The following is a 22,538-nucleotide window of genomic DNA, read 5'->3' as shown; positions in this document are numbered from 1 at the left end:
GAGTTGTAAACACATCTTCCTATTGAGAGCCGCTGGGATGAATTAGAGAACACAAACAGGAAGAAGAGTGTCAATTTGAATCAAGCAAGTGATATCATAAGCCAAAACACAAAAAGAAAAGTGATGTCACATTTGGACAATGGAATCATGATTGTGATGCTATACTTTGAAAGTGCTTACAGTGGATTTTTGTTAATATTGCCCAAACCACCCAAGTACAGCTGTTTTATGTTTTGTATAATACTAGATGTGCTAACATATAAGGGGAAATTTTTTACAGTGTCCAACCTCAGAAAAATGACTGTAGGTAACTGAACTAACCTTTCCCCAGAACAGGCCCCTTATTGGTTGTTTAGTCTGAAGAGGTCAGCCCTGAAAAGATATACACACAAACAACAGAGGTGGACTCAGTAAGTTTCGTTTATATATTTGTACATACATATACAAATATGTGTATATGAAAATTACAAATAAAAAGAGGCAATCAACTTGAGAGTAGGTCATGCATTAGAGGGGTTGGAGAGAGACTACCTATGAGGAGCAGGAGAAGGAGAGGGAAGGAGGAAAGTGGTGAAATTCTACTTTAGTTAAAATATTTTTAAAAGATATCACATTTTATATTTTCCCATAAAAATGCCTTAGGTCGTGTAATTATTTATGATTCAAAATGCAGCTCTTCTTTTCCACTCTATAGTCCTCTGTAAGAAAACAGAGATAATGGAGTGTGTTGGCTACAAGCTGTTGCCAACAGCTACAACACAAGCTGGAGTCATTTGAGAAGAGGCAACTTCAATTGAAAACATATCCCCACTAGACTGACCAGTCAGAAGCCTGTGGGGCGATTTCTTGATTGATGATTGATGTGGGAGGGGCAGCTCACTGTGAGTGGTATCATCCCTGGGATGAAGGTACCTGGTTCTAGAGAAAAGCCTGGTGAGCAGGAAGTCAGTAAGCAGCACCTGACCATAGATTCTGCTTCAGTTCCTGCCTCTGTGTTCCTTCCCTAAGACCTTGCCCTAATTTCTCCCCAGGTCTGGTAATTACCAGAGACTTATAGAATGAACCATACCTTTTCTTCTCTAACTTATTTTTTGTTGTGGTGGTTTATCACATCCTTATTCAAACATGTGTGTAGGGAAAATAGAGGGATTAAAAAACGAACATCAGAACTGATATTTTTTTACTAATGCTTTTTATATCTAAAAAACTAGTTTATAGTTTACATGCATTCCCTTCTCAAAAGCCAAACAAATTTTAAAGCATTGTGCAATTTTAAATTTTTATTTAAATGTTTATTTTTATTTAAATATTTAAAGCTACGTCTTGCTGTTGTTTAGTTTTGTTTACATGACTTTATATATTTCACTCTCATTCTCCATTTTAGCAGAGTTTATACCTTTTAGTAAGGATGTGAGGCATACAGACTCTTAATGAGAGTAGTAAGTACTGTGAGGCTTTGTATCCAACAAGTACGCTTGAACACATCAAACCTCTGTAATTTCACTGAATGTTTCCTAAAACCTTGTGCATGTACAAAACTGCTTAACTCTATTGTATTAGACAGGGTTGCCACTGAGGCTATGTAAAAGGAGACAAAGCCAAAGCTCTACCAGAATTCAGAATGTGCCATAATACAACATAAAATCATTGGATGTGTATGACAAAGGAAACAATTGCATGACCCTTTGTAAGGGAGTGTTTCTGAGCCTTGGTGGGATGGCAGGGAAAAATACACGGCAATGTGCTCAATCACTAAGAACTTGTCAAGGGTTTGGGTTCCCTGCACTATAAAGAATGCAAGAGGTTTTAGAGAGCGGCTAGTATTTGAACTGCTGGGTTATGTTTAGGTAGCCTGTTAATTTCCAGAAATCATCTCATTACTCATTTCCTTCCACAGAGAACAAATGAACTACATATAGGTGGATTTTTAGGTGCTTTGATATAATCCAAAGCCCTGATTCAGAGGCAAAAGGTCCTGCTTATCTACTAGAGTTGTTCATTTTAATTTAAGCTTTATTTATGCTTTTAGCTGTGTTATTAGCAAGACCACTTTCTTTCATTCATTAGCTATGTTAATTTCCTCCCATAACCTTCCAGATCCAATTTTATCCTAATAACTCTCAACAGATCTAATACAGTGAGAAGTTAAGTAAATTTCCCAAGGCTTCATGTCTAGTAAAACTCATGTTAACGTTGAAATGGACCTGCTTGTCTCCAAAGTCATGATTATTTGGCAAAACTGTATAATGGGTAAATGCTGATCTAGGTTCTTATGTGCCAATCAAGGTTGGATAAATCTGGGTACCCTAAATTTTTAACATGAGGGACAAAAATGTGTGTGTGTGTGTGTGTGTGTTTGTGTATGTGTGAGTGTGTTAGGCTTAAGGACTACTCAAATGATATCCTCAGAAAATCTGCCAACTTCCATCACCTGTGACACAGAGTTTTCATTGACTGGAGTTCACTAGGTCATGGTGGACTGTCTGGCCAGCAAACCCTAGTGACCTTCTTTACTCTGCCTCCCTAGTGGTAGCATTGCAAGCACAGGACAACATGCCTGGCTTTTTCACATAAGTGCTGGGGCAGGAACAGTGGTCCCTGTGCTTATAATACAAGCGCTATATTGTTGAATCATCCCCAAAAGCTTTCATCTATGAAATATGTATGCATCCCTGAGTATATAGGTCTATTAAGGAAGTATACAAATTAAACATTTACTGATACTATATTATAAAATAAATTATAAAAAGTTATTTTTATGATTTATTATTTATTTCATTATTTATTATTTAAAGCAATCCTTCATGTACATATAATTTCTAGATTTGTTAAGAAGATAAAAGCAAACATGTACTTTAGCTAAAAGGATGTACGTGTTTATTTAAAGCAACAAACCTTGGCTGAATATTTGATCCTACAGGAAATGGAAGAACTTCAATAATTTTCAGAGTGGTTCCAATGTTTGAGCATATGATCAACAATGCCAAGTACACTACCTCACAGAAATACATAGTTCAAAATGTCAGCAGTTCGAAATTTTAGGAATAATTGGAATTTCTGTCATGATATCAACCCAAAACTCATTTAAATTTCGTGAAACACATCAGTAATAAAAACACCAACTTTTTAAATGAAATATCATAGAATCATACCATCAAAAGATACACTGATTTGATGCTTACATACTGACGAGTGATAATATGAATGTGTTACGATTCTGTTTCCTACCATTAAACCATTATACTTAAAAAGCAAGACATTTTGTACACATATTAAAACAGGTCAATCATAATATATAATAGTCTTGAATTTCAACCAAGATATTTCTGGAAGCCTTCCCTGAGGCTACTTGGCACAAGAATATGTAGACAACCATAAAGACTTTTGCGTGCTTAGGAGCACGGAGAGGCTGACATCACAGGATGCAACAGGAGCAATAGCCTGTTGCCTCTAATAGCAATAGCCATAGCCTCTCAGATTCCTGACACACTTAATTTTGAATTAGTTTTAAGTTATTGAACAATCAAAAGCTTTTTACTGTTGACAAATCTTTTTTGCTACCCTCATATTCTGTTGTATCACAACCGTGTATGAAGCTGAATATCCATTAAATTCTATCAAAGCAGATGCTGAGACTCATAGCCAAACTTTCGGCAGAATGCAGAGAATCTTATGAAAGACGGGGAAGATAGAAAGACCTGGAGAGGACAGGAGCTCCACAAGGAGAGAAGCAGAACCAAAAAATTCAGGCCTAGGGGTCTTCGCAAAGACCAATACTCCAACCAAGGGCCATGCATGGAGATAACCTAGAACCCCTGCACAGATGTAGCCCATGGCAGCTCAGTGTCAAAGTGGTACCCTAGTAAGGGGAACAGGGACTGTCTCTGACATGAATTCAGTGGCTGGCTCTTTGATCACCTCCCCCTGAGTGGGGAGCAGCCTTATCAGGCCACAGAGGAAGACAATGCAGCCAGTCCTGATTAGATGGATTGTCTCTGGTCAGATGGAAGAGGAGGAGGAACTCCTCTATCAGTGGACTGGGGGAGGGGCATAAAAGAAGAAGAGCAAGGGAAGGTGGGATTTGGAGAGGACGAGGGATGGGACTACAGCTGGGATACAAAATGAATAACCTGTAATAAATAAATAAATTAATAAATTAAAGAAAAATAGTCTATGTAGCTAACTCCAGACCTATATCAAAACAAATCTGAATCCCCATCTTGCACCTGCTTAGTGAAAGGCTCATAGTCCCAGTTACAGCCAGTGAAACTGCTCAGACAAAAGCTAATATAGTGACTAAAACATCCAAATCAATGTTACCCTTTGCTTATGTCTCATACATGCATATCTGTGTACAAAGGTAGAAATCAATATATATAACATACACAACACAGTTAATAATTTACTGTTATTGTCATCTATCTATACTATTATAAATACTTACACTAATGGGAGAAATAAACCAAAGATTTAGGATTTTAGTTCTATGTTCTTTTGTTAATGAAATATTATTCAAGATACAATACAGCAGGAACTATAGAACTAATATTTAAATAAAAATGTTAGTGGTTTCTTTTTGCACTGCTTTGAGAATTATTATGATGACCAAGAGAAATATGAATATAATATAATTTATTGCCAGAGCTCAGTCATTTGAGGATTTATATCTCTATCATTCAGTTAAGACTATCTGTTACAAAAATATACTTCACAAAACAATCTGTAGAAAACAATCTATAGTTCACTGAATGAATACTATCTTTTCATAAACAAGAAGTATTCCTCTTAGAATGCAGCTTGCTTTGATTTGCAAAGTCATGATCAGTTCTTTCTGCAAAGCTTCATATTGGTTATTCAGCACTGGGCAATATGCAGCCCTTTGCAGCATCAAATGAAAAATATTATTGAAAATTAGACAATCGCATTCAGTGGCTACAAAGTGTGTGTGTGTGTGTGTGTGTGTGTGTGTGTGTGTGTTTAAGGTATCCTATTATTTTTAAAAAGTATTTTTTTTTTTTTAGTCCTGCAGCTCCCTTTAATGCCTCTGGACAGTGTTTTCAGAACTCATTTGTTTGAGGGGTTTTTAATCTGAGGACATTGAAAAGTTACACCCGCTGTGCTGTCGTCAATCACGTCAGGAGGAAAAATAGTGGCATGATTTGTTATCTGTTATTCCCCTTGCTGTGGTGAATGTCTCCCAGTGCCAGCTCTGTCCTTAAGGCCATCACTTATAGGGACCACTGTCTGTCAAAACCCCATCCAACTTTAAGGGCTGCCTTTGTTGGAGCAGACAAATGAGTATGACCTTTAACAAAAAAATAGGCACCTACTGAGAAAGATGAAACAGCGGCTGAAATTAAGAGCGCGATATAGCCTTTTAAACGCTAGTGAAAAGTTAGATGTTGAACTAAAACTTAATTATAAGAGTAAATGTGGGCAGAAGTTGTCAATAATGAAACAGACATGGTCAGAGGTATCGACTCACAGCCTGGACTACAACTTCATCCAGGAATCATCGTACCTTGCATTAATAATGAATGATATTGATGGAGTTTATTTAAAAGGAGGTAGGAGATTAAATTATAGTCACTAAAGGTTTATCAAATAGGGATATTTTTGAAATGAACATTGAAATAATACTATTTGTTTATGAATACTGTAGAAGGGAAAATCTGGAGCCCACTAATGCTTTTATTTACACTAATAGCTACTTCAAGCGATTTACAGCAAACTGCATCTGGCTGGATGGGTATTGGCTGTGAACTGTCCATTGATATTTTGTGGTGTTTCCAAGGCCAGTGTAGGCATTGCAGGCATTACATTGTGAAGACCGCAGCACAGTTTGTGGCTTGAAATGCTCTTGTGAGCCAACCTGGCAAGTGGTCAGTAGAGACTACATTTTATAGAGAACACAAATCAATCTTATTGAGCACTTTTCAGTAATATAATATTCTGCCTGTGACAATAATGAAATTAGTATATGGATTTTATTTTAAATATTGAAATGCCATTTAAATATTTGATGAAATACAGTGCCACATAAATGCTTACATTTGCATGGGTTTTCCAAAAAGTTTATCATGTATTTTTATGAAGAAATCATTGAAATAATTTCAGAAAAATTTCTTTATTTGAAACAAACGCTGTTAGTTTAGTAATATTCATTTGCAAAAGCCCTAGAGATTGCGGATTTCTCATCCACAATTGTTTCATCATTTATTCTGCATTTGGATTATTTATCCTCGTCTCCAGTTCTTCTCCTCCTTCACCTTGTGATGTGATTAGGAAAGGAAGACTATTGAACTTTCCTATCCAGTTGTCCATAGGAAGTGATGCCTTCTTAACAGGTGACTGCTGTCATTAAGCTACATGAGACCCTGAACTGTGCCATCCCATGACATGGGCACAAAGAGACAAACTTCTGTTGAGAGTCTGGCAAACCTGGGTCACTAGAAATGCATGATGACAGATAGCTACAGGATGGCCAATGTTTTGTTACAAAGAAAGAAAAGATGTTTGCTCAAAACCATTTTTTCTGTTTGTTACTAGAATGAAATTTACTTTTACTGACTGGAATAGTCTAAGAGGTTTTCTTTTAATTTTTCAAATACGTATAATAATCTCAAGAGACTATGTTACTGTGAGCTATGTTGTATTAATTATTTATCTATAAATTTATGTGCATACTATTCAAGTATCCTAGATCCCAAATACAGTTTTTCTTCATTCATACTCCAAAAATAATTTCTGTATGTACATTGTGAGTTCAACTCGGGTTGTGTTAGTCCGTAATTCTGCTAGTCCAAAGTACAATCATATAGCGTTTCAGAAAGAAATGGATCTAAGGTCTGAGTTCTAATCCTGGAATTGGCTGTATCTATAGAATTCTGAAACTTAGAAAATAACCTTTCATTCAGAGGGGTAAATCATCAAAAGTTCATAGAATTTTTTTTATAATGAAAGCTTACAGTAAAAGCCCCCGATTTAATAGCTTTGGAGTTTCAATTGTAGCCCACTCTAAAGTAGTAATCCTTTCAACATAGGGTTAAAAGGCACTGACAAAGCACTGCAGGAAGCTCTGCCCTCACCTGCATTGTACCCAGCTTGGGACGGATGAAATCACTTTCATTCCTTACCGGTCCTGACTACCTCCAGGAACACTAAATTTTAAGAGAGAAAAACACGAATCCTGTATTTCAAGAGAGGTAGAACTAAGCCATTGTTGAGGTCTCTTAGAAAGGATATTCAGTGGACAGTTCCTAATGCCCCAGACACCTAAGGCTGCATTAAGTACTTGTGAACGTGAAAATCCCTGGGGAAGCCTATTCAGTGCTTAAACCTCAGCATGAACAGTAGAGTTCCCAGCAGGGTGCACTTTTACATGTCTTTACAGGCACGTTTAAAACCTACTGTATGCAGGCCTCTACATTTTCACTGTTAACCAAGAGCTGACCAGAGTCTTCAGCAAAATAACCGCTCCCAGTGTCGGATTTCACATCCTTCTACGAAACCAGAGGGGAAAAGCAGGGGACCACCTGAAAATATATACATTACGTACACTTGAGTAACATTTGCACAATAAAACAGCTCAGCTTTAGGCATATAAAGTCTCCGGTCTCTGACCTTCAACAAAATACAGACTAGCACTAAATTTTACAATTCTTAAACATGTACTGATATTTTATTCTGAAAATATTACTTATATTAAAGAAAAAACTTCTTTGGCTAAATCATTAATACTCCACTTGCTAGAACTGTCTATAAGTACACAGCTGCATGGAGCACCAAATAATTTGTGATTGTAGGCTATCAAAAATATTAAATTTATGAAAATGTATTTTCTAGTTAATATGAATAAATATATAAACTGATATTTTAAATGGTGTATTTAATGTTTTTTTTTAAATGAAAACCAAAAAGCCCAAGAAGCAGTGTTATGAATTTGCTAATTGTCCATATTTTAAGCTTGTATTTGCACAATAACAAATCTTTTAGTAGAAATTACTGGGAAATATTCATTTTATGTAGCCTTGCTTAGCATATGTGTTTTCTGCTTTAATGTCAGTTTTTAAACATGGCATCGTGATTGCTGTTTGACAGTGGAAGGTCAAGCCTGAGATATTTCAGATCTTATTAAAATTTTTCAGGTCAAGCAAAGGTGAGAGAAAAATAACCACTATAGGATCTTCATTGTATGTGAAGGGACCACAAATAAACTGTGCTTCCTCGCTGCAATGTGTCCAGACTTGACTGAAAGCTAAAGGGTGAGCTTATTCTATTGATTTTCACATGTAAGCTAAGAGGTAAAATAACCCTAGCTCATTAGAGATGCCAGTGTGGGATGATTGGATGCCTTTTATCTTCCAACAGTAAAATCAGCTGAATCTCAATCATTATGGTACAGTTGTTAATGGGAAAAGAGAGCAAACTTGAAGTGCCTTCTACACGGGCCCCACTTTCTTTCTTCAGATTCAGTTCTGTCGACTGATTCTTAACATCCCTGTGCTTATATTTCTCAAAACAGGAGATTCTGTTTTGATTGCTGTCTCAAAATGTATCACTTTACTGTCTAATACTAGCATCACTTTCAAATTTTGGCAATTGATCCTTAAATTTATTGTTTGACAAAAATTACATCTATTTGATAGAAGCGTTTATAAGAGCCTCATGACTGAAAACATGATACAATCTGTGTAGGAGAGAAATGCTATGATTCTAACTTTATATATCCAGTCCATAGAGTGAAGAAATCTTGGTTCTACAATGAAAATGTATCACCAAATAAGTAAGCAAACAAACAAAACTTCTCCATTCCTAAAAAGTAAGTGACTGGAATTATTTTCCCACAAGAACCATAATCAAGGAACATTTCTCCTCCCTTAGAGACTTCTAAAATTTTTCTCTGTGGTGTTATTCCACTTCTGTAGAGAAGTACCTTTAATTGTGAGTTAGTTTGTGACACATTTTAAAGAGAGAATGGTCTCAATAAATAAATAAGAATATTTTATTTATCTCTCAGCCACAAAATATTTTTCTTAAAAATATGCAAGTTGTTAATGTACGCATTTATGCATTAAATTCTAATCCACAACTACAGTAAGATAGAAGTGCTTTTTTAATTTTGCTTACCATTGAGACCTCATATATTGGAATCGTCCATTTCTGGTTTATACTTTCCAGTATATATCCAATAGTTCTTACCTCACATTATCCTGTAGTTGAATCAATGCACTAATGTATACATACATGCACATTAAGAAATGACTGACATACAGGTCTTGACAGTATGGTAAGAATTATAAATAGCCACACTCAAAGCCTAACACCTCCCCCCGAAAATATGTAACTTATACTATGAAAAATAGGTCAAAGAGAATTTCCAACGCAATGAAAGGAAACTAGTTTTGTTAAGTAAAGGTAATAAAATACACCCTAAATGTAGGAGATTCCATTTCATGGGTAGCTGTCCCTGACTAAATGAAGGAAGAAGACAACTTCACCATCAAAATTTATATTTCTCCTTTCTGATTCCAGGAATCCTAGACAGATTTTAAAATGGTTTGAGGAGTTTATGCCTTTCTCTTCCTCCTCACTCTTTAAAATTCATAGGGTGACCCTCATTTCACTTAGGTCATAGGTGACCTGTGTCCTTAGACATAATAAGGGCACAGAGTAAGAGTCACTTGACTAAAGGGTCCTGACATAATCTTTGGAGTGTAGACTTTATTTGAATCACAGTGACAAAAGTTCTCTTCTCTTCTGGAGAAATTCCTGGTAAGAGAATGAATCTGTGATGGCTTCAGCTCTGTACACATTCCAGTGTTTCTAGGTAGATAGTTTTAAAATAACCCCAGTCTCTCAAAGATGTTCCAGTCAATGACAAAATAAGATATTTTTCTTTTTGCTTCAGCAAAATACCTGACAAAGCAACTTACTTTGGCTTACAATAAAGCAGATAAAGTATAGATGGCAGGGAAAGAATGGTTGCATGAACACTCGGTAGCTAATCATCAAATCCACAGCTAGGAAGCAGAGAGAAGTAAATGCTTATTGTCAGCTTGTCTTCTTCTTTTTATTTAGTCAGGGACAGCTGCCAATGGAATATATTCTCTACATTTAGTGTGGATCTTTTGACCTCAATTTACTTCATGTAGAAACTTCCTCACAGGCATGGTCAGAGATCTGCTTCCATGGTGATTCTAAGTCCCATCAGCATGACAACCTAGATGAACCACCACAATGAATAATGCTTAGGACTGATTGTATTTATGTATTTAGAGATATGTGTGCATGCATACGTATGTGTAACAATAATTAAAGAGGCTGTTAATTTGAAAGACGGCAGGGCTGATAGTACATGGGTAGAAAGAGAGAGGAAAAGGAAGAGGAAAATTATGTAATTAGTTTATAAATTAAAAATACTATTTTAAAAAACAACAGATGTCAAAAGAATCTCAATGATACTATTAATAACATTAGCATATCAATGGAATTCTAGCGGAACAAACAATGATCTAATAGGTCAGTCTCTGTGACCATTGAATACTGCCAAACTCAGTCTTTTTCAACAGCATACTGAAAGGTCACCTAAACAAACAAACAAACAAACAATACTACATATATATGTCTGTGTATTTAATATATATACATTGATTTATATGTTATAAAGATGTGACTTAGTATAGTAATTGGAATTTTTCAGTGTGTGTGTAAACTCTTTGCGTTGAAAGTAGCTTAAATAATGACGTTTTAGATCATTTTTATCCAATTATTTTCAGATCCTGTCTGAAAGTTCAACTAGCAGCAAAAGGTAAAATTTTCATTACTTTTGGTCGTCTTGAATGAACTATGACCTTTAACTTGGTCTCTTTACTTGGTTTTACAAAACACTATTATAAGGTTGGCTTTGAAAATACAGACAGGAAAATCAAGGATACCTGAGCTGCATTTATATATAGAAAACATAGCTTTGGGGTCATATATGCATGTTCAGTTAAACACCAGGAAGCTCTGGATGAAGGACAAAGAGCAGACTCTTTCCAGCCCTAGTTTGACTTTGCATTTCTACCATGATTAAACAGACGCTGTAAACTTCTCACTGGAAATTCACTTGGTGACTTATGTGTAGGTCAGGTATGGCCTTGTTCTGAAAGTTTGGGGAAAAAAAAAAAAGCTGCATACAAACTTTCACAACGCTGAGGCACTCCTTGCCGATAATGAACCTGCTTCTCTCCAGGAAAGATCAGAATTGGCATTTTTGCTATAATAATCCGGGGAAAGAAAATTGGTAGTCGGTTCCTCTGGGAAGCTGGTGAACCACACTATTGCAATTTGTTTGGATGCACTCACTCAGCTGTATACACACACACACACTCAAACACACACTAAAATAATTCAGAATTCCTTCCTTTTCTGAAACACATTGCTTAACTACACATTGACAACCAAAAAAAGTTTTAAACTCTGACTACATAGACCTGGAGAGATGACTCAGTAGTTAGGAGCACTGACTGCTCTTCCAGAGGACCCAGGTTTGATTATAATCACCCATGTAACAGTTCACAACTGTCTGTAATTTCATTTTTAGGAAAATGAATGCCGTTTTCTAGCTTCTGTGAATGGCAGGCATACACCTGGTGCATTCACATACACACAGGAAAACACTCTTATAAAATATGACTCCAGCACTAACTTATTTGTGATGACAGAATTAATTCTGTGACATAGTCAATGTAAGACATTTATGCAGTTTGGAAAGACGGTGTTCAACTAAAAATGATTTATGTGACTAGGATATAGTTAAGTCAGTTAAGAGCTTACCGTGCAAGTATGCGAGCTTGAATTCAAATCTCCAACATTCACATGAATGCCAAAAGTGTCAAATTTCACCTGCAATCCCAGTGCTCAGGGAGCAGAGAAAGGTATTCTCTTGGTCAAGCTGGATAGCTGGGCTAGGCAAATCCATGGACTTTGGGTTCAAGTGCGGAAGCCTGTTTTCACAAATGAAATGAAAAAAAACACACTATGTCAATCTCTGGCCACCACATTTACAAGCACACACATGCACACACCTTCACATACATGTGTTCACATGAATGCACACATACAAAAAAGAATATTTTATGTTGCCACAATTAATACATAACGTTCTTTTAAAAGTTTATTCACTTTACATCCTTCTTGTAGCCTGCTCCCTTCTCTCCTCCCTATCCCACCTTCCCTCCCTTTTCACTCATCCCTCCCCCCATTCCTCAAAGAAAGGGAGCCTCTCACCCACCCACCCCTGTTCATCAAGCTGGATCAGGACTGAGCTCTTCCTCTACCCCTGAGGCCTGGCTAGGCAGCCTTGCCAGAAGGGAGTAATCAAAAGCAGAAAACAGAGTCCATGTCAGTCAGCCATAGTTCCTCTTACTAGAGCACCCACATGAACCCTGAGCTGCCCATTTGCTACATCTGTGTTGGGGGCCTAGATCCAGTCTATGCATGAACTTGGGTTGGTGCTTTGGTCTCTGCAAGCCCTGCTGAGCCCTGGTTAGTTGACTCTGTTGGTCTTCTTGTGGGACTCCTAGTCTTCCGCCAACTTTTCCACAAGACTCCCTATGCTTTGCCAAATGTTTGGCTGTGAGTGTCAGCATCTATTTTGATCAGCTTCTGGGTGGAACTATGCTAGCCTCCTGCCTGCAAGCATACCAGAATATCGTTAATACTGTCAGGGACTGGCTCTTTTGTGGGGTGGGTCTCAGGTTGGGCTTGGCATTGTTTGGACATTCCCTCAGTCTCCACTCTGTCTTTATCCCTGTACATCTTATAGGCACGTTAAATTTTGGGTCAAAGTTTTTTGTGGGTGGGTTGGTTTTCCCATCCCTCTATTAGGAATTCTGTCTGGTTAGATGGTGCTCTCTTCATTCTCTATGACCATGCTACTAGAAGCCTCAGCTAAAGTCACCCCCATAACCTCCCAGGACCCTACCTTGTCTTAGGTCTCCAGCTTGTCAGGTGCCCCCACTCACAGTTTCTCCTCTTTCTGCAGGCTCTCGGTCTTCCTACCCTTGCTCACCCCAGGGTCTGGTTTCCAACTTCATTTCTCTCCGTGCTCTCTCTCCTACCCAAAAATTATTCCCAATCAGATACAAAAAGCTTATTCTATACTAGCTACAAATAAAGGAGCAATAATTTATCTTATTTTTCCTTTTTTATCATTTATTATGAGAATCAATATTTTAACAGTCAGTGTGGTTCTTTTGTAAATAATTTCAAATAACCATGGTGATAATCATTCTCACAGTAACTCCCTGAGTTCTTAGGATATAGCAGATTGCATCTGACTGAAACTTTGTGAGGAACACCTTTCAAATATCTTCATAAAACAGCTAAGTAAATTAAAGTTCAGGGAGCTGAAGCAACTTGCCAAGGTGACAGAGTTTGAACTTGGTAAACAAGTAGATATGTAAGTGAATGTGTATGTGAGTGTGTAAGTATGTATCTTTATATATTGATCATACATGCATATATACATATACATTATATACATATAATCATATATATGTACATGATTACATATATATATATATAAAATTTTCCAGATCCTAAAGATGTGTTGTTTATCCATGCTCAGCAGAGTCTGCTTGTGATATTTCACAAAGACGTTTAAAATATTCACAAATTTAAAGTCAACCATTTATACAGATTACCTTTTCCAAGCATCCTCCCAAAGCTTTTCAAATAGCATCATTTTTAGACATAAAGACTCAGTCCTGAACAGTGACCTTTAGAATGCATCCCTACATCCCCTCTCAGATGTAGTGTGCAACTGAATAGAGCTCAGACCTACTTGGCCTCTGAGTTAGAACCAAGTCATTGTGCCCTGCAAGCTCTGAAAATATCAGGAGCTTTTTAACTCTTTCATAATTCAAATTTTCTCTTATTAACTGAGCACAAGAATAACTACATTGTGTGATTTAAAATTAAGACAAATACATCATGATGCTTTAGGCTAGAATCTAAATACTGAATAAAATGTAACTATATGTTATTATTAGCTTTTGAAAATAGTTCAAAGATGACCATTTCCTTTAATGCTATTTATACCCCAAGTTTTCTCCAAAAACATGATCCAGGAATGACATTGATGAGTTTGTTATCTGGAATCGTTGTTTGGTCTCAGTAACTGTACATCTTTTATGGAACTATATTAGACAGACTAAGGTTTCTGGGCTGCTCAACAACCTAGTCTATGGGCCTTTCTTCTCCTCTTTTGATTTAGTCACTGGATCACATGAAAGTTTCAGTATCAGTATGCTGTGACTTAGACCTTTGACAAGGTAAGTCAGTGGGGGACTAAAGGAAGCTAATTGGGAATGTGAATCTCAGGGAGAAGGCAAGGTCCATAGGCAACCATAGAAACTATTCTTTTGTTCTTTCTGATCTATCCAATTACTGTACCAAATGTCACCTTCCATAGTCCCCAAAGAAATGTCTCCCTAGGGCAGCATTATTGAGGACATGTCAAATATTTGGAAGATTTTCTTAGTGGGAGATCGTTAGGTCATTGGCAACATACTGTTGAAGGAGACCATGGGGGCCCTAGTATTTTGCTTTCCAGCCACAAAGTACTTGGTTCTGTTCCATAGCATATACCTCTCCATGATTCACTGATTTGCCACAGGTCCAAAGCAGCAGAGCCAATTTATCTTTTGATTCTCTTCTCTATCTACTTGTGAGACTTTTCCTGGGAAGATGAGAACAAAAATCTTTTTATACTAGATAAACCACCAAAGATAGACCAAAAAAAAAAAAAAAAAAAGTTCCACAAATGCGCAGTTTTGTGAACCAGTATGTTTATTGGAGCTACAGGAGTATGTGTTTGAGGTACTTACAAGAAGGTGTGTGACTCGGAGGCAGTTGTGTCCTTGAAAGACCCACAGCAGTATGGTTGCCTACTCACAGAAACTCTATTCCTAGGACTCCCTGTGCTATTTGAAGATAGTACTACCTGAGAGTCTCCTCTTTCTCAGCTTTCACTTCTTTCTATATTGGAGGAAAGAGAACAAGCATTAGCTATTTTTTGTGAGTTGTAATATTTCTTCTTAGGGAGGAGACACTATCATAAGACTAGGGACCCTAACAACACTTGAAAGGCTCTGAGAACTCATGACCTTCTAGACTCAGGTAACCCAGAGAGTTACAAGGTCCTCAACACCATTCCCTCAAGAAGGCCGTACAAGACCCAAGAAATTTTGCTAACTAGAAAGAAAATAGGTAGATGTCATCATCTCAAGCAAATAAAGAAGTGATGTTATGTTTAGATCTCTTTTCCTCCTTGGATAAAATAAAAGTTTTCATTTATTGCTTTTTACAATCTTAACTTTCATTGGCAAATAAAGGGAAATCAAACTCAACTATAATTTCATACCATAAAAAAAACTTTCTTTGTTTCCAAAAGTCAAACACAGGAAGTATAGACAGGAAACACCCTTTCTTAAGGCAACTTAACCTCTTGGCCCATCCAACATTCCACAAGAGGCAGGTGCCTTTCCCATGGACCTTACTTGATTGATTCAGAGCGCTTCTTTCCCGCTCGGAGAGAAGGAACTCAGGTAATGAGAAAGTACAGCAGGTAGGAGAGTGAAGTGCTTAATCAGTGGCCAAACAATCAATAAATACAAATAGGTCAAATCAGTTCAATTGAATTAAATTGACCTTATATCTTTCAAGAAAGGCCTAAGGACAGAGAAAAGGACAGCAGGTTAAGGTTGACTGGAGTTGCACCAGTAGAAAAAGTCTGTGAATTAAGGAGTGTTAAATTGCAGCTTCTGAAGTCTTGTTAGAGTTGTGTGTGTGGATGTAAGTAGAATCCACACAATAGAAGAGGCAACGTCTTCCCAGCAGAGCATTTGATTGTGGGACTTCTTCCTGTGTGTTTCTGCACCTCTTTCTTTCTTAGTTTTTATTATTGTTATTGTTGTTATTAGTTGCTCCTTTTCTATTAGTTATTATTATTAATTGCTCTTTCTCTATTAGTTATCATTATTATTGTTAGTTATTGCTCTTTCTCTATTAGTTTCTTTTCACATAGTCAAGTGACTATCTTTGACCATCACCAGTTAACTTCATTTGTTCCCCTATTTAAGTTGTCATATGTCCTGTTTGGTAGTTAGTATGTAATGACTTAATTTCTCATTGCTATATTGAAAGTACTCAACTGATTTCCTATTTGCCTAAATTCTAGAGTGTGGGGGAAGGGTGTGGGGGTAATCGATAAACCTACCATATAAGGATTTTCACAAGGTAACTATGTTCATTAAAGCAAATCAACTGTAGTTACAAAACAGTCTCAGCAGCTCTTAGGACAATGAATCTCCTGCTTGAAAAATGTGCAGGGTCTTACATTTATGGAAACACTGAAAATCTTATTTAAAAGTCATCACAAACTATTTAATGCAGTCTCTATATTGCTTTTGGTTCAACTATTTCTAAGAAGGAAATGTCTTTGTTGAGAATGAGAACCCAGTACTTGGAGTCTATAATCTTTGAGTGCAATGTTTATCTGTATATTGTGAAGTATAGGAACTCCAGGACATGATAGGGAGCAGGGAGATAGTTCCATCTGTTAAAGGACATGCTTGCTCTGTCCCTTCTGAATGTGCTCTTATTCTTTGTCTTTTCTTTGAACTCGCTTTTCTGCTCCTATCTATGTATTCAGCCTAAGTGGCAATACCATTTGCATTTTCACTAGCCAAGGATGTATAGTGTATAATATTAGACTTTCTTAGAAGCATTTAAACATTCCTTTCAGGGAAATTTTCTTAATATCTCTTATTCACTGGTTTTTTCTCTGACATCTACTGAGGGAATATTTCCTAGCCTAGCCTTTGTAGGCTACACTTTATAGACCAGGCTGGCCTCAAACTCACAAAGATCCCTGACTCTGCCTCCCTGAATGCTGGGATTAAAAGCATGTACTACCACAACCTGTTTAGGCTAACATTTTTTAAGTTGTATGAAATATGTAAAAGAAATTATGAAGGGACATGGGAGGAGATGAGGGAGGGAGGAACGAAGGCAGGATCAGGAGGGGACAAGGGTGGGAACTACAGCTGGGATACAAAGTGAATAAATTGTAATAAATAAAAAATATTTTAAAAAAAGAAGAAGAAAACTTTCTAACTCCATTTTTTTATCAGTCCTGATGAGACCTGATAGGATAGGGTCAGATGGAATGGGAGGAGGACCTCTCCTATCCGTGGACTTGGAGAAGGCCATCGGAGGAGATGAGAAAGGGTGGGATTGGGAGAGAATGAGGGAGGGGGCTACAGCTGGGATAAAGAGTGAATAAACTGTAATTAATATAAAAATTAAAATTAAAAAATATATATTCTTAAATTTTTTATCACACAAACAGAGGTTATTGGGTTTCTTACGTATCATCAATCAAATATGTAAAGCACAAAAAAAACTTGCTGCCAAGTAAAATACATATGTGTAAAGCAGAGAAGATTGAAAAGACCATATACTTAAAGTCCCTGAGAGTAAAAACACAAAAGATGCTGTGATATTCAAGGCATCCTAAACATACACAGTTACCTAAGAGTCACACATTTTAAACTCAACAATCTACAATAAAGACCATTCTGACTCCCTGTGATCTTAATCCAAGAAACAGACATGAAATCCAGATATTTGGCCAAATTTGCCACAAACCATAGCTCACATTTTTTTTTTCTTTCAATTACTTTGACACGGGAAAGTTGTATTATTAGCCCAATGCACCTTCTGCCTGTGAGTTTACCATTAGAAGAATGAGAGAATAAAAACACCCACATGAAACTTTCAATGTCAGCATGCTTCCCAAAGTAAAGTGTGTGGTCTTCGCTCCCCCTGATCACTACATTGTGTGTAAACCCATCACTTTTCTCGCATTTCTCTCCTTGTCTCTTAGAGCTGACTCCATGAAGTTTTAAATTCTGTCAGTCTTTCTATTCTATGGCCTCCAGCACAACTGACTTGTCAGCGTTCCCGGAAGTTACCTCTACACCAGTGTTGCTGTCCCCAGGAGTGCTTTAGAGACACCTTTCATTGGTGCTTATTTTAGGCAACCATCTGCACAGTAACACACTCAAGCATCACAAAGGTACAAGATTTTTCTCTTAAAATACAGTGTGCATATGTTCATTGCAGATACTAGTAGGCATTCATCCTTTGCCAAGTACTGAGCAGATATATTACTGTCTCCACTAGTAGTGGGCTTAATGTTAGTTTCTTTGGGATAAAGATACGGTGCCAAACAAGGTTGTATTTACCAGAGAGTAAGTAATTGCACAGGTAATTGAACATTCCCACTTGAATAAGTATAATGAAAGAAACATGGGGGTGATAAAATAAGACTTCCCAATAAAGATTAACAAACACAAAGACTTAGAAAGAGCCTCCTGACAAAGTCAACAGAGTAGTAAGTGGGAAGGAATCAGTGATATCTAGAGGAAAAACTGCCTTAGAAATACAAGACTAGGAATATTCAGCAATTAAAGAAAAAAATGAAACCATGAAATTTGCAGGCAAATGATGGAAACTAGAAAAAAATCATCCTGAGTGAGGTAAGCCAGAAACAGACAGACACACATGGTATATATTCACTTATAAGTGGACATTAGTCATATAATATAGCATAAACATAATAAAATTTATACTACTAAAGAAGCTAAACCTGAAGGAAGAAGACAATGCAGCCACTACTGATAAGACATGATAGACTAGGATCATAGGGAAGGGGAGGAGGACCTCCCTTTTCAGTGGACTGGGAGAGGGACACAGGTGAGGAAGAGGGAGGGTGGTATTGGGAAGGGAGGAGGGAGGGAAGTACAGGGGGGATACAAAATGAATATACTGTAATTAATAAAAATAAAAAATTTAAAAAGTATAACTAAAATAAATTAAATTAAATTTAAAAAAAAAAAGAAGGACCCTAGGGAAGTTGCTCAGTCCTCACTGAGAAAGGCAAATGAGATAGACATTGGAAGTAGGAGAAGACAGGGAATAGGACAACAGCCTACCACAGAGGGCATCTGAAAGACTGCCCAGCAGGGTGTTAAAGCAGATGCTGAGACTCATAGCCAAACTTTGGGCAGAGTGCAGGGAACCTTATGAAAGAAGGGGGAGATGAAGAACCTGGGTGCAGGGCGACAGGAGCTCCACAAGGAGAGCAACTTAATAGAAATATCTGGGCACAGGGGTCTTTGCATAGACCAATACTCCAACACAAGGACCATGCATGGAGATAACCTAGAACCCCTCCAAAGATGTAGCCCATGGCAGTTAAGTCTCCATGTGGGTTTCCTAGATGGGGGAATAGGAACTATCTCTGACATGAACTCAATGCCTGGTTCTTTGATCATCTCCCCCTGAGCGGGGAGCAGCCTTACCAGGCCACAGAGGAAGACAATGTTGCCAGTCTTGATGAGATCTGTTAGGCTAGTGTCAGATGAACGGGAAGGAGGACATCCCCTATAAGTGGACTTGGGGAAGGGCATGGGAGGAAAAGAGAGAGGAAGAGTGGGGTTGGGAGGGGACAAAGTAGGGAGCTACAGCTGGGAAACAAAGTGAATAAATTGTAATAATAAAAAATTTAAATTAAAAAAGCAAATTAAAAAAAAGAAATTCAAAAATTAGTAAGTGAGAACACTGTGGATTGATGAAATGTTGCTGGTGCCAATATGTCTTACCAAAAGACTTTAGGGTATGAAATAAAGCTGAATATCCAGGATAAAATTCTGTGCAAAGGCGAAGAATATTTACGCTTTTCTAAAAATTATGAGGCTCTATATGAGTGAGTATATACCATGTGTGTGTTTCTGCTTCTGGGACAGCTCACTCAGGATGATCCTTTCCAGGTCCCACCTGGAATTACCTGCAAATTTCATGATTTCCTTATTTTTCATTGCTGAGTAATACTCCATTGTATAGATGTACCACAATTTCTGCATCCACTCTTCAGTTGAGGGGCATCTGGGTTGTTTCCAGCTTCTGGGTATTACAAATAAAGCTGCTACAAACATGGTTGAGCAAATGTCCTTATTGTGTACTTGAGCCTCTTTTGGATATATGCCTAGGAGTGGTATGGCTGGATCTTGAGGAAGCGCTATTTCTAATTGTCTGAGAAAGCACCGGATTGATTTCCAGAGTGGTTGTACAAGTTTATATTCCCACCAGCAGTGGAGAAGGGTTCCCCTTTCTCTACAACCTCTCCAGCATGTGTTGTCACTTGAGTTTTTGATCTTGGCCATTCTGATGGGTGTAAGGTGAAATCTCAGGGTTGTTTTGATTTGCATTTCCTAATGGCTAATGACGTTGAGCATTTCTTTAAGTGTTCATAGGATAAACCCACTAAAATCTGTCCATCTAAAGAAACTAAGCAAGAAAGAGGACCCTGACTAAAACGCTCAATCCCCATCCCGAAAGGAAAAGAGGATGGACATCAGAAGAAGAAGAAAATAAGAAACAACCTAGGAACCTGCCACAGAGGGCCTCTGAAAGCCTCTGCCCTGCAGACTATCAAAGCAGATGTTGAGCCTGATGGCCAACTGTTGGGCAGAGTGAATGGAATCTTATGTAAGAAGTGGGAAATAGTAAGAGCTGGAGAGGACAGGAACTCCACAAGGAGAGCAACAGAACAAGAAAATTTGAACACAGGGAACTTCCCAGAGACTCATACTCCAACCAAGGACTATTCATGGAGATAACCTAGAACCCCTGCACAGTTGTAGCCCATGGCAGTTCAGTGTCCAAGTGGGTTACATAATAATGGGAAGTGGGACTCCCTCTGACACAATCTGATTGGCCTGCTCTTTGATCACCTCCCCCTGAGGGGGGAGCAGCCTTACCAGGCCACAGAAGATGACAATGCACCCACTTCTGATGAGAACTGAAAGACTAACATCAGAAAGAAGGAGAGGAGGACTTCCCCTATCAGTGGACTTGGGGAGGGGCATGCGTGAAGAAGGGGGAGGGAGGGTGGAGTCGGGAGTGGAGGAGGGAGGGGCTTATGGGGGGATACAAAGTGAATAAAGTGTAATTAATAAAAGTTAAATAAAAAATAAAAAAATAAACAAAAGTAAATCTAAGTAAAAAAATTTATGAGACTCTACAGAAGAGTAATTAATATATATTAGTATGAGTGTTCTTGGGCCAGAAAACAGGGAGAAAGGGAAAGAGTAGAGGTAATAGTTTCTTGGTTTGGTCTCTGGGGGGTGAAAATGAAGTAAGTATTTACACTTGAGAGACTTGTGTGTTTTCTTGTGTGTTCTCACACAGTGACAAAATACAGTGGAGTTCTGTGGGTTCTTCTCATAAGGACATGAATTGCAGCATAAAAACTTCATCTTTATGCCCTTATCTAAAATCCAATTACTTCCCAAACCTTAGCCACAAATACCACCATACCAATAATCAGAATCAACCTGGGAATTTGTAGAGGACAGATCAGTCTGTATCAAGTAACAAAGATTTTATATTAATAGTAAGTCTCATGATAAATTTATAAACATATCTGCTTTCAAATCAGATCTATATTTACAGATGACCCAATGTCTAAGCCAACATTTTTAATCTAGCTCATATGAAGTCTAGAACCAAATGTGAGGGTCTCAGATAATATGGCCAGCATAGAAGTTTTCTAACATATGACAATCAAAAAAAAATGATAATCAAATAATGAATTCAAGGTCTTTCTGACTTGGATCACTCATACAGTATCACAAAACTACACCATAGCTTTGATCTGAAAAAAGAAACGTGTGCTTTTTTTGTGCATGCAATGACAGCAGACAGTGCCAACTAAATCTCCTGAAACATCTTGGCAGAGATTAGACACCACGATGTACTACGAGTTGTATTGTTTTTATTGTATGTACAAACGTATATGCTCACATAGGAAGAATTGTTTAATTATGGAAAAAAAGATGCTTTTCTGACATCATTATTCAACAGGTATGCATATCAAATTAGCGTATCATTGAATTGTTTTATTTGTGTGTTGGACTTTTTTCCAATTATAATTTGAATTGCTGACTTAAGGTTCATTTTAAAAAGTTATTAAATGGTCAGGCATGGTAGCACATGTCTTTAATCCCAACACTCAAGAGAGAGAGGCAGGTAGACCTCTGTGGGCCCAAGGCTAGTCTCATCTAAATAGTAAGTTCCAGGACAGTTTGACTACATACAGAAAACTTGTATCTCTCTCTTTTCCTCTCTCTTCCTCTTCCCTCTATTCACCTATCTATCTGCCTTTCTATGAATCCATCCATCCATCTGTCTGTTTGTCCTTCCATTCATCCATCTGTCAGTCTGTCTCTCTATCTTCCTCTCTCTACAGATATTCATGTTTATACATAAACATATTTAAATGACCTTCATATATAAAATGGACAATATACTTCTGCCATTTTTATTGTATATATTTATGTGAAGAAATGTTGCCAGCATTGACAATCACAAAATAAAGTAACGATTAACCCTGAAAAACACTGAAGATTCCCCATGTCCAG

The sequence above is a fragment of the Psammomys obesus genome, unplaced genomic scaffold (assembly GCF_907164565.1).
Source record: "Psammomys obesus unplaced genomic scaffold, mPsaObe1.curated_primary_1811, whole genome shotgun sequence".
Classification (NCBI taxonomy): Eukaryota; Metazoa; Chordata; class Mammalia; order Rodentia; family Muridae; genus Psammomys; species Psammomys obesus.
This window is presented reverse-complemented; position numbering follows the sequence as displayed.